Source organism: Amblyomma americanum, chromosome 8, assembly GCF_052857255.1.
Source record: "Amblyomma americanum isolate KBUSLIRL-KWMA chromosome 8, ASM5285725v1, whole genome shotgun sequence".
NCBI classification, from domain to species: Eukaryota; Metazoa; Arthropoda; class Arachnida; order Ixodida; family Ixodidae; genus Amblyomma; species Amblyomma americanum.
In genome coordinates, this window is record NC_135504.1 from 152709791 (window position 1) to 152728972 (window position 19182).

Consider the following 19182-nt stretch of genomic DNA (forward strand, 5'->3'; position numbering starts at 1 on the left):
ACCGGCTAAAAGGGGCGGTTTCCTTCAGCGGTTTCGGCTATCAGCGGCGTTCTCACTTGATTCCTGACGTCATCGGACACCAGCTATAAAGACAGTCACCCATCGCCTTCGGCCTCACTTGGCAGCGGCGACGATAAACGGCGAGTACCACCTTACTCTGTTCTGCGTATTGCTGCAGTTTGCCTTCCACCGTCTGAACTTAGTGCTCTCAACCAGTTGACTGCAAGAGCCTGGCAGCCTTTACCGGCTAAAAAGGGGCGGTATTCTTCAGTGGTTGCGGATATCGGCGGCGTTCTCACCTGATTCCTCCTGTCATCGGACACCAGCTATAAAGACAGCGACCCATCCCCTTCGGCCTCACTTGGCAGCGGCGCCGATAAACAAACTTACTCTGCTCTGCGTGTTGCTGCAGATTGCCTTCCACCGTCTGAACTTAGTGCTCTCAACCAGCTGACTGCACGAGCCTGGCAAGCGTTGGCTTGCCCTTACCGGCTAAAAAGGGCGGTTTCCTTCAGCGGTTGCGGCTATTGGCGGCGTTCTCACCTGATTCCTGACGTCATCGGACACCGGCCATAAAGACAGCGACCCATCGCCTTCGGCCTCACTTGGCAGCGGCGCCGATAAGCGGCGAGCACCAACTTACTCTGCTCTGCGTGTTGCTGCAGATTGCCTTCCACCGTCTGAAATAAGTGCTCTCAACCAGTTAACTGCACGAGCCTGGCAAGTGTTGGCTTGCCCTTACCGGCTAAAAAGGGCGGTTTCCTTCAGCGGTTGCGGCTATTGGCGGCGTTCTCACCTGATTCCTGACGTCATCGGACACCAGCTATAAAGACAGCGACCCATCGCCTTCGGCCTCACTTGGCAGCGGCGAAGATAAACGGCGAGCACCAACTTACTCTGTTCTGCGTAATGCTGCAGATTGCCTTCCACCTCTGAACTTAGTGCTCTCAACCAGTTGATTGCACGAGCGTGGCAAGCGTTGGCTTGCCCTTACCGCCTAAAAGGGGCGGTTTCCTTCAGCGGTTGCGGCTAACGGCGGCGTTCTCACCTGACTCCTGACGTCATCGGACGCCAGCTATAAAGACAGCGACCCATCGCCTTCGGCCTCGCTTGGCAGCGGCAACGATAAACGGCGAGCACCAACTTACTCAGTTCTGCGTTTTGCTGCAGATTGCCTTCCACCGTCTGAACTTAGTGCTCTCAACCAGTTGACTGCACGAGTGTGACAAGCGTTGGCTTGCCCTTATCGGATTAAAGGGGCGGTTTATTTCAGCGGTTGCGGATATCGGCGGCGTTCTCACCTGATTCCTGACGTCAACGGACACCAGCTATAAAGACAGCGACCCATCGCCTTCGGCCTCACTTGGCAGCGACGCCGATAAGTGGCGAGCCCCAACTTACTCTGCTCTGCGTGTTGCTGCAGATTGCCTTCCACTGTCTGAACATAGTGCTCTCAACCAGTTGACTGCACGAGCCTGGCAAGCGCTGGCTTGCCCTTACCGGCTAAAAAGGGCGGTTTCCTTCAGCGTGTGCGGCTATTGGCGGCGTTCTCACCTGATTCCTGACGTCATCGAACACCAGCTATAAAGACAGCGACCCATCGCCTTCGGCCTCACTTGGCAGCGGCGACGATAAACGGCGAGCACCACCTTACTCTGTTCTGCGTATTGCTGCAGTTTGGCTTCCACCGTCTGAACTTAGTGCTCTCTACCAGTTGACTGCAAGAGCCTGGCAGCCTTTACCGGCTAAAAAGGGGCGGTATTCTTCAGAGGTTGCGGATATCGGCGGCGTTCTCACCTGATTCCTGACGTCATCGGACACCGGCTATAAAGACAGCGACCCATCGCCTTCGGCCTCACTTGGCAGCGGCGCCGATAAGCGGCGAGCACCAACTTACTCTGCTCTGCGTGTTGCTGCAGATTGCCTTCCACCGTCTGAAATTAGTGCTCTCAACCAGTTGACTGCACGAGCCTGGCAAGCGTTGGCTTGCCCTTACCGGCTAAAAGGGGCGGTTTCCTTCAGCGGTTGCGGCTATCAGCGGCGTTCTCACCGGATTCCTGACGTCATCGAACACCAGATATAAAGACAGCGACCCATCGCCTTAGGCTTCACTTGGCAGCGGCGACGATAAACGGCGAGCACCAACTTACTCTGCTCTGCGTGTTGCTGCAGATTGCCTTCCACCGTCGGAAATTAGTGCTCTCAACCAGTTTACTGCACGAGCCTGGCAAGCGTTGGCTTGCCCTTCCCGGCTAAAAGGGGCGGTTTCCTTCAGCGGTTGCGGCTATCAGCGGCGTTCTCACCGGATTCCTGACGTCATCGAACACCAGCTATAAAGACAGCGACCCATCGCCTTCGGCTTCACTTGGCAGCGGCGACGATAAACGGCGAGCACCAACTTACTCTGTTCTGTGTATTGCTGCAGATTGCCTTTCACCGTCTGAACTTGGTGCTCTCAACCAGTTGACTGCACGAGCGTGGCAAGCGTTGGCTTGCCCTTACCGGCTAAAAGGGGCGGTTTCCTTCAGCGGTTGCGGCTATCAGCGGCGTTCTCACCTGATTCCTGACGTCATCGGACACCAGCTATAAAGACAGCGACCCATCGCCTTCGGCCTCACTTGGCAGCGGCGACGATAAACGGCGAGCACCAACCATCAGTTCTGCGTTTTGCTGCAGATTGCCTTCCACCGTCTGAACTTCGTGCTCTCAACCAGTTGACTGCACGAGTGTGACAAGCGTTGGCTTGCCCTTATCGGATAAAAGGGGCGGTTTCCTTCAGCGGTTGCGGATATCGGCGGCGTTCTCACCTGATTCCTGACGTCATCGGACACCAGCTATAAAGACAGTGACCCATCGCCTTCGGCCTCACATGGCAGCGGCACCGATAAGCGGCGAGCACCATCTTACTCTACTCTGCGTGTTGCTGCAGATTGCTTTCCACCGTCGGAAATTAGTGCTCTCAACCAGTTTACTGCACGAGCCTGGCAAGCGTTGGCTTGCTCTTACCGGGTTAAAGGGGCGGTTTCCTTCAGCGGTTTCGGATATCGGCGGCGTTCTAACCTGATTCCTCACGTCATCGGACACCAGCTATAAAGGCAGCGACCCATCACCTTCGGCCTCACTTGGCAGCGGCGACGATAAACGGCGAGCACCAACTTACTCAGTTCTGCGTTTTTCTGCAGATTGCCTTCCACAGTCTGAACTTAGTGCTCTCAACCAGTTGACTGCATGAGCCTGGCAGCCTTTACCGGCTAAAAAGGGGCGGTATTTTTCAGTGGTTGCGGATATCGGCGGCGTTCTCACCTGATTCCTCACGTCATTGGACACCAGCTATAAAGACAGCGACCCATCGCCTGCGGCCTCACTTGGCAGCGGCGATGATAAACGGCGAGCACTAACATACTCTGTTCTTCGTTTTGCTGCAGATTGCCTTCCACAGTCTGAACTTAGTGCTCTCAACCAGTTGACACCACGAGCCTGGCAAGCGTTGGCATGCCCTTACCGGCTAAAAGAAAGGGGCGGTTTCCTTCAGCGGTTGCGGCTATCTGCGGCGTTCTCACCTGATTCCTGACGTCATCGGACACCGGCTATAAAGACAGCGACCCATCGCCTTCGGCCTCACTTGGCAGCGGCGCCGATAAGCGGCGTGCACCAACTTACTCTGTTCTGCGTATTGCTGCAGTTTGCCTTCCACCGTCTGAACTTAGTGCTCTCAACCAGTTGACTGCAAGAGCCTGGCAGCCTTTACCGGCTAAAAAGGGGCGGTATTCTTCAGTGGTTGCGGATATCGGCGGCGTTCTCACCTGATTCCTCCTGTCATCGGACACCAGCTATAAAGACAGCGACCCATCCCCTTCGGCCTCACTTGGCAGCGGCGCCGATAAACCAACTTACTCTGCTCTGCGTGTTGCTGCAGATTGCCTTCCACCGTCTGAACTTAGTGCTCTCAACCAGCTGACTGCACGAGCCTGGCAAGCGTTGGCTTGCCCTTACCGGCTAAAAAGGGCGGTTTCCTTCAGCGGTAGCGGCTATTGGCGGCGTTCTCACCTGATTCCTGACGTCATCGGACACCGGCCATAAAGACAGCGACCCATCGCCTTCGGCCTCACTTGGCAGCGGCGCCGATAAGCGGCGAGCACCAACTTACTCTGCTCTGCGTGTTGCTGCAGATTGCCTTCCACCGTCTGAAATAAGTGCTCTCAACCAGTTTACTGCACGAGCCTGGCAAGTGTTGGCTTGCCCTTACCGGCTAAAAAGGGCGGTTTCCTTCAGCGGTTGCGGCTATTGGCGGCGTTCTCACCTGATTCCTGACGTCATCGGACACCAGCTATAAAGACAGCGACCCATCGCCTTCGGCCTCACTTGGCAGCGGCGAAGATAAACGGCAAGCACCAACTTACTCTGTTCTGCGTAATGCTGCAGATAGCCTTCCACCTCTGAACTTAGTGCTCTCAACCAGTTGATTGCACGAGCGTGGCAAGCGTTGGCTTGCCCTTACCGCCTAAAGGGGGCGGTTTCCTTCAGCGGTTGCGGCTAACGGCGGCGTTCTCACCTGACTCCTGACGTCATCGGACACCAGCTATAAAGAGAGCGACCCATCGCCTTCGGCCTCGCTTGGCAGCGGCAACGATAAACGGCGAGCACCAACTTACTCAGTTCTGCGTTTTGCTGCAGATTGCCTTCCACCGTCTGAACTTAGTGCTCTCAACCAGTTGACTGCACGAGTGTGACAAGCGTTGGCTTGCCCTTATCGGATTAAAGGGGCGGTTTCTTTCAGCGGTTGCGGATATCGGCGGCGTTCTCACCTGATTCCTGACGTCAACGGACACCAGCTATAAAGACAGCGACCCATCGCCTTCGGCCTCACTTGGCAGCGACGCCGATAAGTGGCGAGCCCCAACTTACTCTGCTCTGCGTGTTGCTGCAGATTGCCTTCCACTGTCTGAACATAGTGCTCTCAACCAGTTGACTGCACGAGCCTGGCAAGCGTTGGCTTGCCCTTACCGGCTAAAAAGGGCGGTTTCCTTCAGCGTTTGCGGCTATTGGCGGCGTTCTCACCTGATTCCTGACGTCATCGGACACCAGCTATAAAGACAGCGACCCATCGCCTTCGGCCTCACTTGGCAGCGGCGACGATAAACGGCGAGCACCACCTTACACTGTTCTGCGTATTGCTGCAGTTTGGCTTCCACCGTCTGAACTTAGTGCTCTCAACCAGTTGACTGCAAGAGCCTGGCAGCCTTTACCGGCTAAAAAGGGGCGGTATTCTTCAGAGGTTGCGGATATCGGCGGCGTTCTCACCTGATTCCTCACGTCATCGGACACCAGCTATAAAGACAGCGACCCATCGCCTTCGGCCTCACTTGGCAGCGGCGCCGATAAACGGCGAGCACCAACTTACTCTGCTCTGCGTGTTGCTGCAGATTGCCTTCCACCGTCTGAACTTAGTGCTCTCAACCAGCTGACTGCACGAGCCTGGCAAGCGTTGGCTTGCGCTTACCGCCTAAAAGGGGCGGTTTCCTTCAGCGGTTGCGGCTAACGGCGGCGTTCTCACCTGACTCCTGACGTCATCGGACACCAGCTATAAAGACAGCGACCCATCGCCTTTGGCTTCACTTGGCAGCGGCGACGATAAACGGCGAGCATCAACATACTCTGTTCTGCGTATTGCTGCAGATTGCCTTTCACCGTCTGAACTTAGTGCTCTCAACCAGTTGACTGCACGAGCGTGGCAAGCGTTGGCTTGCCCTTACCGGCTAAAAGGGGCGGTTTCCTTCAGCGGTTGCAGCTATCGGCGGCGTTCTCACCTGATTCTTGACGTCATCGGACACCAGCTATAAAGACAGCGACCCATCGCCTTCGGCCTCACTTGGCAGCGGCAACGATAAACGGCGAGCACCAACTTACTCAGTTCTGCGTTTTGCTGCAGATTGCCTTCCACCGTCTGAACTTAGTGCTCTCAACCAGTTGACTACACGAGTGTGACAAGTGTAGGCTTGCCCTTACCGGCTAAAAGGGACGGTTTCCTTCAGCGGTTGCGGATATCGGCGGCGTTCTCACCTGAGTCCTGACGTCATCGGACACCGGCTATAAAGACAGCGACCCATCGCCTTCGGCCTCACTTGGCAGCGGCGCCGATAAGCGGCGAGCACCAACTTACTCTGCTCTGCGTGTTGCTGCAGATTGCCTTCCACCGTCTGAAATTAGTGCTCTCAACCAGTTGACTGCACGAGCCTGGCAAGCGTTGGCTTGCCCTTACCGGGTAAAAGGGGCGGTTTCCTTCAGCGGTTGCGGCTATCAGCGGCGTTCTCACCGGATTCCTGACGTCATCGAACACCAGCTATAAAGACAGCGACCCATCGCCTTAGGCTTCACTTGGCAGCGGCGACGATAAACGGCGAGCACCAACTTACTCTGCTCTGCGTGTTGCTGCAGATTGCCTTCCACCGTCGGAAATTAGTGCTCTCAACCAGTTTACTGCACGAGCCTGGCAAGCGTTGGCTTGCCCTTACCGGCTAAAAGGGGCGGTTTCCTTCAGCGGTTGCGGCTATCAGCGGCGTTCTCACCGGATTCCTGACGTCATCGAACACCAGCTATAAAGACAGCGACCCATCGCCTTCGGCTTCACTTGGCAGCGGCGACGATAAACGGCGAGCACCAACTTACTCTGTTCTGCGTATTGCTGCAGATTGCCTTCCACCGTCTGAACTTGGTGCTCTCAACCAGTTGACTGCACGAGCGTGGCAAGCGTTGGCTTGCCCTTACCGGCTAAAAGGGGCGGTTTCCTTCAGCGGTTGCGGCTATCAGCGGCGTTCTCACCTGATTCCTGACGTCATCGGACACCAGCTATAAAGACAGCGACCCATCGCCTTCGGCCTCACTTGGCAGCGGCGACGATAAACGGCGAGCACCAACCATCAGTTCTGCGTTTTGCTGCAGATTGCCTTCCACCGTCTGAACTTCGTGCTCTCAACCAGTGGACTGCACGAGTGTGACAAGCGTTGGCTTGCCCTTATCGGATAAAAGGGGCGGTTTCCTTCAGCGGTTGCGGATATCGGCGGCGTTCTCACCTGATTCCTGACGTCATCGGACACCAGCTATAAAGACAGTGACCCATCGCCTTCGGCCTCACATGGCAGCGGCACCGATAAGCGGCGAGCACCATCTTACTCTACTCTGTGTGTTGCTGCAGATTGCCTTCCACCGTCTGAACATAGTGCTCTCAACCAGTTGACTGCACGAGACTGGCAAGCGTTGGCTTGCCCTTGCCGGCTAAAAAGGGCGGTTTCCTTCAGCGGTTGCAGCTATTGGTGGCGTTCTCACCTGATTCCTGACGTCATCGGACACCAGCTATGAAGACAGCGACCCATCGCCTTCGGCCTCACCTGGCAGCGGCGACGACAAACGGCGAGCACCACCTTACACTGTTCTGCGAATTGCTGCAGATTGCCTTCCCCCGTCTGAACTTAGTGCTCTCAACCAGTTGACTGCAAGAGCCTGGCAGCCTTTACCGGCTAAAAAGGGGCGGTATTCTTCAGTGGTTGCGGATATCGGCGGCGTTCTCACCTGATTCCTCACGTCATCGGACACCAGCTATAAAGACAGCGACCCATCGCCTTCGGCCTCACTTGGCAGCGGCGCCGATAAACGGCGAGCACAAACTTACTCTGCTCTACGTTTTTCTGCAGATTGCCTTCCACCGTCTGAACTTAGTGCTCTCAACCAGTTGAGTGCACGAGCCTGGCAAGCGTTGGCTTGCCCTTACCGGCTAAAAGGGGCGGTTTCCTTCAGCGGTTGCGGCTATCGGCGGCGTTCTTACCGTATTCCTGACGTCATCGGACACCAGCTATAAAGACAGCGACCCATCGCCTTCGGCCTCACTTGGCACCGGCGACGATAAACGGCGAGCACCAACTTACTCTGTTCTGCGTATTGCTGCAGATTGCCTTCCACCGTCTGAACTTAGTGTTCTCAACCAGTTGAATGCACGAGCCTGGCAAGCGTTGGCATGCACTTACCGGCTAAAAGGGGCGGTTTCCTTCAGCGGTTGCGGCTATCGGCGGCGTTCTTACCTGATTCCTGACGTCATCGGACACCAGCTATAAAGACAGCGACCCATCACATTCGGCTTCACTTGGCAGCGGCGACGATAAACGGCGAGCACCAACTTACTCTGTTCTGCGTATTGCTGCAGATTGCCTTTCACCGTCTGAACTTAGTGCTCTCAACCAGTTGACTACACGAGTGTGACAAGGGTTGGCTTGCCCTTACCGGCTAAAAGGGGCGGTTTCCTTCAGCGGTTTCGGATATCGGCGGCGTTCTCACCTGATTTCTGACGTCATCGGACACCAGCTATAAAGACAGCGACCCATCGCCTTCGGCCTCACTTGGCAGCGGCGCCGATAAGCGGCGAGCACCAACTTACTCGGCTCTGCGTGTTGCTGCAGATTGCCTTCCACCGTCTGAACATATTGCTCTCACCCAGTTGACTGCACGAGCCTGGCAAGCGTTGGCTAGCCCTTACCGGCTAAAAAGCGCGGTTTCCTTCAGCGGTTGCGGCTATCGGCGGCGTTCTCACCTGATTCCTGACTGCATCGGACACCAGCTATAAAGACAGCGACCCAACGCCTTCGGCCTCACTTGACAGCGGCGACGATAAACGGCGAGCACCACCTTACTCTGTTCTGCATATTGCTGCAGATTGCCTTCCACCGTCTGAACTTAGTGCTCTCAACCAGTTGGCTGCAAGAGCCTGGCAGCCTTTACCGGCTAAAAAGGGGCGGTATTCTTCAGTGGTTGCGGATATCGGCGGCGTTCTCACCTGATTCCTCACGTCATCGGACACCAGCTATAAAGACAGCGACCCATCGCCTTCGGCCTCGGCAGCATCGACGATAAACGGCGAGCACCAACTTACTCTGTTCTGCGTAATGCTGCAGATTGCCTTCCACCTCTGAACTTAGTGCTCTCAACCAGTTGATTGCACGAGCGTGGCAAACGTTGGCTTGCCCTTACCGTCTAAAAAGGGCGGTTTCTTTCAGCGGTTGCGGCTAACGGCGGCGTTCTCACCTGACTCCTGACGTCATCGGACACCAGCTATAAAGACAGCGACCCATCCATCGCCTTCGGCTTCACTTGGCAGCGGCGACGATAAACGGCGAGCACCAACTTACTCTGTTTTGCGTATTGCTGCAGATTGCCTTTCACCGTCTGAACTTAGTGCTCTCAACCAGTTGACTACACGAGCGTGGCAAGCGTTGGCTTGCCCTTACCGGCTAAAAGGGGCGGTTTCCTTCAGCGGTTGCAGCTATCGGCGGCGTTCTTACCTGATTCCTGACGTCATCGGACACCGGCTATAAATACAGCGACCCACCGCCTTCGGCCTCACTTGGCAGCGGCGACGATAAACGGCGAGCACCAACTTACTCTGTTCTGCGTATTGCTGCAGATTGCCTTTCACCGTCTGAATTTAGTGCTCTCGTCCAGTTGACTACACGAGCGTGGCAAGCGTTGGCTTGCCCTTAATGGCTAAAAGGGGCGGTTTCCTTCAGCGGTTGCGGATATCGGCGGCGTTCTTACCTGATTCCTGACGTCATCGGACACCGGCTATAAAGACAGCGACCCACCGCCTTCGGCCTCACTTGGCAGCGGCGACGATAAACGGCGAGCACCAACTTACTCTGTTCTGCGTATTGCTGCAGATTGCCTTTCACCGTCTAAGCTTAGTGCTCTCAACCAGTTGACTGCACGAGCGTGGCAAGCGTTGGCTTGCCCTTAATGGCTAAAAGGGGCGGTTTCCTTCAGCGGTTGCGGATATCGGCGGCGTTCTCACCTGATTCATGACGTCATCGGACACCGGCTATAAAGACAGCGACCCATCGCCTTCGGCCTCACTTGGCAGCGGCGACGATAAACGGCGAGCACCAACTTACTCTGTTCTGCGTATTGCTGCAGATTGCCTTTCACCGTCTGAACTTGGTGCTCTCAACCAGTTGACTGCACGAGCGTGGCAAGCGTTGGCTTGCCCTTACCGGCTAAAAGGGGCGGTTTCCTTCAGCGGTTGCGGCTATCAGCGGCGTTCTCACCTGATTCCTGACGTCATCGGACACCAGCTATAAAGACAGCGACCCATCGCCTTCGGCCTCACTTGGCAGCGGCGACGATAAACGGCGAGCACCAACCATCAGTTCTGCGTTTTGCTGCAGATTGCCTTCCACCGTCTGAACTTCGTGCTCTCAACCAGTTGACTGCACGAGTGTGACAAGCGTTGGCTTGCCCTTATCGGATAAAAGGGGCGGTTTCCTTCAGCGGTTGCGGATATCGGCGGCGTTCTCACCTGATTCCTGACGTCATCGGACACCAGCTATAAAGACAGTGACCCATCGCCTTCGGCCTCACATGGCAGCGGCACCGATAAGCGGCGAGCACCATCTTACTCTACTCTGCGTGTTGCTGCAGATTGCCTTCCACCGTCTGAACATAGTGCTCTCAACCAGTTGACTGCACGAGACTGGCAAGCGTTGGCTTGCCCTTACCGGCTAAAAAGGGCGGTTTCCTTCAGCGGTTGCGGCTATTGGCGGCGTTCTCACCTGATTCCTGACGTCATCGGACACCAGCTATGAAGACAGCGACCCATCGCCTTCGGCCTCACTTGGCAGCGGCGACGACAAACGGCGAGCACCACCTTACACTGTTCTGCGAATTGCTGCAGATTGCCTTCCCCCGTCTGAACTTAGTGCTCTCAACCAGTTGACTGCAAGAGCCTGGCAGCCTTTACCGGCTAAAAAGGGGCGGTATTCTTCAGTGGTTGCGGATATCGGCGGCGTTCTCACCTGATTCCTCACGTCATCGGACACCAGCTATAAAGACAGCGACCCATCGCCTTCGGCCTCACTTGGCAGCGGCGCCGATAAACGGCGAGCACCAACTTACTCTGCTCTACGTTTTTTTGCAGATTGCCTTCCACCGTCTGAACTTAGTGCTCTCGTTAAGTTGACTGCGCGAGCGTGGAAAGCGTTGGCTTGCCCTTACCGGCTAAAAAGGGCGGTTTCCTTCAGCGGTGTCGGCTATCGGCGGCGTTCTCACCTGATTCCTGACGTCATCGGACACCAGCTATAAAGACAGCGACCCATCGCGACCGGCCTCACTTGGCAGCGGCGACGATAAACGGCGAGCACCAACTTAATCTATTCTGCGTATTGCTGCAGATTGCCTTCCACCGTCTGAACTTAGTGCTCTCAACCAGTTGAGTGCACGAGCCTGGCAAGCGTTGGCATGCACTTACCGGCTAAAAGGGGCGGTTTCCTTCAGCGGTTGCGGCTATCGGCGGCGTTCTTACCTGATTCCTGACGTCATCGGACACCAGCTATAAAGACAGCGACCCATCACTTTCGGCTTCACTTGGCAGCGGCGACGATAAACGGCGAGCACCAACTTACTCTGTTCTGCGTATTGCTGCAGATTGCCTTTCACCGTCTGAACTTAGTGCTCTCAACCAGTTGACTACACGAGTGTGACAAGGGTTGGCTTGCCCTTACCGGCTAAAAGGGGCGGTTTCCTTCAGCGGTTTCGGATATCGGCGGCGTTCTCACCTGATTTCTGACGTCATCGGACACCAGCTATAAAGACAGCGACCCATCGCCTTCGGCCTCACTTGGCAGCGGCGCCGATAAGCGGCGAGCACCAACTTACTCGGCTCTGCGTGTTGCTGCAGATTGCCTTCCACCGTCTGAACATACTGCTCTCACCCAGTTGACTGCACGAGCCTGGCAAGCGTTGGCTAGCCCTTACCGGCTAAAAAGCGCGGTTTCCTTCAGCGGTTGCGGCTATCGGCGGCATTCTCACCTGATTCCTGACTGCATCGGACACCAGCTATAAAGACAGCGACCCAACGCCTTCGGCCTCACTTGGCAGCGGCGACGATAAACGGCGCGCACCACCTTACTCTGTTCTGCGTATTGCTGCAGATTGCCTTCCACCGTCTGAACTTAGTGCTCTCAACCAGTTGGCTGCAAGAGCCTGGCAGCCTTTACCGGCTAAAAAGGGGCGGTATTCTTCAGTGGTTGCGGATATCGGCGGCGTTCTCCCCTGATTCCTCACGTCATCGGACACCAGCTATAAAGACAGCGACCCATCGCCTTCGGCCTCGGCAGCATCGACGATAAACGGCGAGCACCAACTTACTCTGTTCTGCGTAATGCTGCAGATTGCCTTCCACCTCTGAACTTAGTGCTCTCAACCAGTTGATTGCACGAGCGTGGCAAACGTTGGCTTGCCCTTACCGTCTAAAAAGGGCGGTTTCTTTCAGCGGTTGCGGCTAACGGCGGCGTTCTCACCTGACTCCTGACGTCATCGGACACCAGCTATAAAGACAGCGACCCATCCATCGCCTTCGGCTTCACTTGGCAGCGGCGACGATAAACGGCGAGCACCAACTTACTCTGTTTTGCGTATTGCTGCAGATTGCATTTCACCGTCTGAACTTAGTGCTCTCAACCAGTTGACTGCACGAGCGTGGCAAGCGTTGGCTTGCCCTTACCGGCTAACAGGGGCGGTTTCCTTCAGCGGTTGCAGCTATCGGCGGCGTTCTTACCTGATTCCTGACGTCATCGGACACCGGCTATAAAGACAGCGACCCACCGCCTTCGGCCTCACTTGGCAGCGGCGACGAAAAACGGCGAGCACCAACTTACTCAGTTCTGCGTTTTGCTGCAGATTGCCTTCCACCGTATGAACTTAGTGCTCTCAACCAGTTGACTATACGAGTGTGACAAGGGTTGGCTTGCCCTTACCGGCTAAAAGGTGCGGTTTCCTTCAGCGGTTGCGGATATCGGCGGCGTTCTCACCTGATTCATGACGTCATCGGACACCAGTTATAAAGACAGCGACCCATCGCCTTCGGCCTCACTTGGCAGCGGCGACGATAAACGGCGAGCACCACCTTACTCTGTTCTGTGTTTTGCTGCAGATTGCCTTCCACCGTCTGAACTTAGTGCTCTCATCCAGTTGACTGCACGAGCCTGGCAAGCGTTGGCTTGCCCTTGCCGGCTAAAAGGGGCGGTTTCCTTCAGCGGTCTGCGGCTATCGGCGGCGTTCTCACCTGATTCCTGACGTCATCGGACACCAGCTATAAAGACAGCGACCCATCGCCATCGGACTCACTTGGCAGCGGCGACGATAAACGGCGAGCACCAACTTAATCTATTCTGCGTATTGCTGCAGATTGCCTTCCACCGTCTGAACTTAGTGCTCTCAACCAGTTGAGTGCACGAGCCTGGCAAGCGTTGGCTTGCCCTTACCGGCTAAAAGGGGCGGTTTCCTTCAGCGGTTGCGGCTATCGGCGGCGTTCTTACCGTATTCCTGACGTCATCGGACACCAGCTATAAAGACAGCGACCCATCGCCTTCGGCCTCACTTGGCACCGGCGACGATGAACGGCGAGCACCGACTTACTCTGTTCTGCGTATTGCTGCAGATTGCCTTCCACCGTCTGAACTTAGTGCTCTCAACCAGTTGAATCCACGAGCCTGGCAAGCGTTGGCTTGCACTTACCGGCAGAAAGGGGCGGTTTCCTTCAGCAGTTTCGGATATCGGCGGCGTTCTCACCTGATTTCTGACGTCATCGGACACCAGCTATAAAGACAGCGACCCATCGCCTTCGGCCTCACTTGGCAGCGGCGCCGATAAGCGGCGAGCACCAACTTACTCGGCTCTGCGTGTTGCTGCAGATTGCCTTCCATCGTCTGAACTTAGTGCTCTCATCCAGTTGACTGCACGAGCCTGGCAAGCGTTGGCTTGCCCTTGCCGGCTAAAAGGGGCGGTTTCCTTCAGCGGTCTGCGGCTATCAGCGGCGTTCTCACCTGATTCCTGACGTCATCGAAGACCAGCTATAAAGACAGCGACCCATCGCCTTCGGCTTCACTTGGCAGCGGCGACGATAAACGGCGAGCACCAACTTACTCTGTTCTGCGTATTGCTGCAGATTGCCTTTCACCGTCTGTACTTGGTGCTCTCAACCAGTTCACTGCACGAGCGTGGCAAGCGTTGGCTTGCCCTTACCGGCTAAAAGGGGCGGTTTCCTTCAGCGGTTGCAACTATCGGCGGCGTTCTCACCTGATTCCTGACGTCATCGGACACCAGTTATAAAGACAGCGACCCATCGCCTTCGGCCTCACTTGGCAGCGGCGACGATAAACGGCGAGCACCAACTTACTCAGTTCTGCGTGTTGCTGCAGATTGCCTTCCACCGTCTGAACATAGTTCTCTCAACCAGTTGACTGCACGAGCCTGGCAAGCGTTGGCTTGCCCTTACCGGCTAAAAAGGGCGGTTTCCTTCAGCGGTTGCGGCTATCGGCGGCGTTCTCACCTGATTCCTGACGTCATCGGACACCAGCTATAAAGACAGCGACCCATCGCCTTCGGCCTCACTTGGCAGCGGCGACGATAAACGGCGAGCACCACCTTACTCTGTTCTGCGTATTTCTGCAGATTGCCTTCCACCGTCTGAACTTAGTGCTCTCAACCAGTTGACTGCAAGAGCCTGGCAGCCTTTACCGGCTAAAAAGGGGCGGTATTCTTCAGTGGTTGCGGATATCGGCGGCGTTCTCACCTGATTCCTCTCGTCATCGGACACCAGCTATAAAGACAGCGACCCATCGCCTTCGGCCTCACTTGGCAGCGGCGCCGATAAACGGCGAGCACCAACTTACTCTGCTCTGCGTTTTTCTGCAGATTGCCTTCCACCGTCTGAACTTAGTGCTCTCATTAAGTTGACTGCTCGAGCGTGGAAAGCGTTGGCTTGCCCTTACCGGTTAAAAAGGGCGGTTTCCTTCAGCGGATGCGGCTATCGGCGGCGTTCTCACCTGATTCCTGACGTCATCGGACACCAGCTATAAAGACAGCCACCCATCGCCATCGGACTCACTTGGCAGCGGCGACGATAAACGGCGAGCACCAACTTACTCTGTTCTGCGTATTGCTGCAGATTGCCTTCCACCGTCTGAACTTAGTGCTTTCAACCAGTTGAATCCACGAGCCTGGCAAGCGTTGGCATGCACTTACCGGCTAAAAGGGGCGGTTTACTTCAGCGGTTGCGGCTATCGGCGGCGTTCTTACCTGATTCCTGACGTCATCGGACACCAGCTATAAAGACAGCGACCCATCACCTTCGGCTTCACTTGGCAGCGGCGACGATAAACGGCGAGCACCAACTTACTCTGTTCTGCGTATTGCTGCAGATTGCCTTTCACCGTCTGAACTTAATGCTCTCAACCAGTTGACTACACGAGTGTGACAAGGGTTGGCTTGCCCTTACCGGCTAAAAGGGGCGGTTTCCTTCAGCGGTTGCGGCTATCGGCGGCGTTCTCACCTGATTCCTGACTGCATCGGACACCAGCTATAAAGACAGCGACCCAACGCCTTCGGCCTCATTTGGCAGCGGCGACGATAAACGGCAAGCACCACCTTACTCTGTTCTGCGTATTGCTGCAGATTGCCTTCCACCGTCTGAACTTAGTGCTCTCAACCAGTTGGCTGCAAGAGCCTGGCAGCCTTTACCGGCTAAAAAGGGGCGGTATTCTTCAGTGGTTGCGGATATCGGCGGCGTTCTCACCTGATTCCTCACGTCATCGGACACCAGCTATAAAGACAGCGACCCATCGCCTTCGGCCTCGGCAGCATCGACGATAAACGGCGAGCACCAACTTACTCTGTTCTGCGTAATGCTGCAGATTGCCTTCCACCTCTGAACTTAGTGCTCTCAACCAGTTGATTGCACGAGCGTGGCAAACGTTGGCTTGCCCTTACCGTCTAAAAAGGGCGGTTTCTATCAGCGGTTGCGGCTAACGGCGGCGTTCTCACCTGACTCCTGACGTCATCGGACACCAGCTATAAAGACAGCGACCCATCCATCGCCTTCGGCTTCACTTGGCAGCGGCGACGATAAACGGCGAGCACCAACTTACTCTGTTCTGCGTATTGCTGCAGATTGCCTTTCACCGTCTGAACTTAGTGCTCTCAACCAGTTGACTGCACGAGCGTGGCAAGCGTTGGCTTGCCCTTACCGGCTAAAAGGGGCGGTTTCCTTCAGCGGTTGCAGCTATCGGCGGCGTTCTTACCTGATTCCTGACGTCATCGGACACCGGCTATAAAGACAGCGACCCACCGCCTTCGGCCTCACTTGGCAGCGGCGACAACAAACGGCGAGCACCAACTTACTCAGTTCTGCGTTTTGCTGCAGATTGCCTTCCACCGTCTGAACTTAGTGCTCTCAACCAGTTGACTATACGAGTGTGACAAGGGTTGGCTTGCCCTTACCGGCTAAAAGGTGCGGTTTCCTTCAGCGGTTGCGGATATCGGCGGCGTTCTCACCTGATTCATGACGTCATCGGACACCGGCTATAAAGACAGCGACCCATCGCCTTCGGCCTCACTTGGCAGCGGCGCCGATAAGCGGCGAGCACCAACTTACTCTGCTCTGCGTGTTGCTGCAGATTGCCTTTCACCGTCTGAATTTAGTGCTCTCATCCAGTTGACTGCACGAGCGTGGCAAGCGTTGGCTTGCCCTTAATGGCTAAAAGGGGCGGTTTCGTTCAGCGGTTGCGGATATCGGCGGCGTTCTCACCTGATTCCTGACGTCATCGGACACCAGCTATAAAGACAGCGAACCATCGCCTTCGGCCTCACTTGGCAGCGGCGACGATAAACGGCGAGCACCAACTTCCTCTGTTCTGCGTATTGCTGCAGATTGCCTTTCACCGTCTGAACTTAGTGCTCTCAACCAGTTGACTGCACGAGCGTGGCAAGCGTTGGCTTGCCCTTAATGGCTAAAAGGGGCGGTTTCCTTCAGCGGTTGCGGATATCGGCGGCGATCTCACCTGATTCATGACGTCATCGGACACCGGCTATAAAGACAGCGACCCATCGCCTTCGGCCTCAATTGGCAGCGGCGACGATAAACGGCGAGCACCACCTTACTCTGTTCTGTGTTTTGCTGCAGATTGCCTTCCACCATCTGAACTTAGTGCTCTCAACCAGTTGACTACACGAGTGTGACAAGGGTTGGCTTGCCCTTACCGGCTAAAAGGGGCGGTTTCCTTCAGCGGTTTCGGATATCGGCGGCGTTCTCACCTGATTTCTGACGTCATCGGACACCAGCTATAAAGACAGCGACCCATCGCCTTCGGCCTCACTTGTCAGCGGCGCCGATAAGCGGCGAGCACCAACTTACTCGGCTCTGCGTGTTGCTGCAGATTGCCTTCCACCGTCTGAACATATTGCTCTCACCCAGTTGGCTGCAAGAGCCTGGCAGCCTTTACCGGCTAAAAAGGGGCGGTATTCTTCAGTGGTTGCGGATATCGGCGGCGTTCTCACCTGATTCCTCACGTCATCGGACACCAGCCATAAAGACAGCGACCCATCGCCTTCGGCCTCGGCAGCATCGACGATAAACGGCAACCACCAACTTACTCTGTTCTGCGTAACGCTGCAGATTGCCTTCCACCTCTGAACTTAGTGCTCTCAGCCAGTTGATTGCACGAGCGTGGCAAACGTTGGCTTGCCCTTACCTTCTAAAAAGGGCGGTTTCTTTCAGCGGTTGCGGCTAACGGCGGCGTTCTCACCTGACTCCTGACGTCATCGGACACCAGCTATAAAGACAGCGACCCATCCATCGCCTTCGGCTACACTTGGCAGCGGCGACGATAAACGGCGAGCACCAACTTACTCTCTTCTGCGTATTGCTGCAGATTGCCTTTCACCGTCTGAACTTAGTGCTCTCAACCAGTTGACTGCACGAGCGTGGCAAGCGTTGGCTTGCCCTTACCGGCTAAAAGGGGCGGTTTCCTTCAGCGGTTGCAGCTATCAGCGGCGTTCTTACCTGATTCCTGACGTCGTCGGACACCGGCTATAAAGACAGCGACCCACCGCCTTCGGCCTCACTTGGCAGCGGCGACGATAAACGGCGAGCACCAACTTACTCAGTTCTGCGTTTTGCTGCAGATTGCCTTCCACCGTCTGAAGTTAGTGCTCTCAACCAGTTGACTATACGAGTGTGACAAGGGTTGGCTTGCCCTTACCGGCTAAAAGGTGCGGTTTCCTTCAGCGGTTGCGGATATCGGCGGCGTTCTCACCTGATTCATGACGTCATCGGACACCGGCTATGAAGACAGCGACCCATCGCCTTCGGCCTCACTTGGCAGCGGCGACGATAAACGGCGAGCACCAACTTACTCTGTTCTACGTATTGCTGCAGATTGCCTTTCACCGTCTGAACTTTGTGCTCTCAACCAGTTGACTGCACGAGCGTGGCAAGCGTTGGCTTGCCCTTATCGGATAAAAGGGGCGGTTTACTTCAGCGGTTGCGGATATCGGCGGCGTTCTCGCCTGATTCCTGACGTCATCGGACACCAGCTATAAAGACAGCGACCCATCACCTTCGGCCTCACTTGGCAGCGGCGCCGATAAGCGGCGAGCACCCACTTACTCTGGTCTGCGTGCTGCTGCAGATTGCCTTCCACCGTCGGAACATAGTTCTCTCAACCAGTTGACTACACGAGCCTGGCAAACGTTGGCTTGCCCTTACCGGCTAAAATGGGCGGTTTCCTTCAGCGGTTGTGGCTATCGGCGGCGTTCTCACCTGATTCCTGACGTCATCGGACACTAGCTATAAAGACAGCGACCCATCGCCTTCGGCCCCACTTGGCAGCGGCGACAATAAACGGCGAGGACCAACTTACTCTGTTCTGCGTAATGCTGCAGATTGCCTTCCACCTCTGAACTTAGTGCTCTCAACCAGTTGATTGCATGAGCGTGGCAAGCGTTGGCTTGCCCTTACCGCCTAAAAGGGGCGGTTTCCTTCAGCGGTTTCGGATATCGGTGGCGTTCTCACCTGATTTCTGACGTCATCGGACACCAGCTATAAAGACAGCGACCCATCGCCTTCGGCCTCACTTGGCAGCGGCGCCGATAAGCGGCGAGCGCCAACTTACTCGGCTCTGCGTGTTGCTGCGGATTGCCTTCCATCGTCTGAACTTAGTGCTCTCATCCAGTTGACTGCACGAGCCTGGCAAGCGTTGGTTTGCCCTTGCCGGCTAAAAGGGGCGGTTTCCATCAGCGGTCTGCGGCTATCAGCGGCGTTCTCACCTGATTCCTGACGTCATCGAAGACCAGCTATAAAGACAGCGA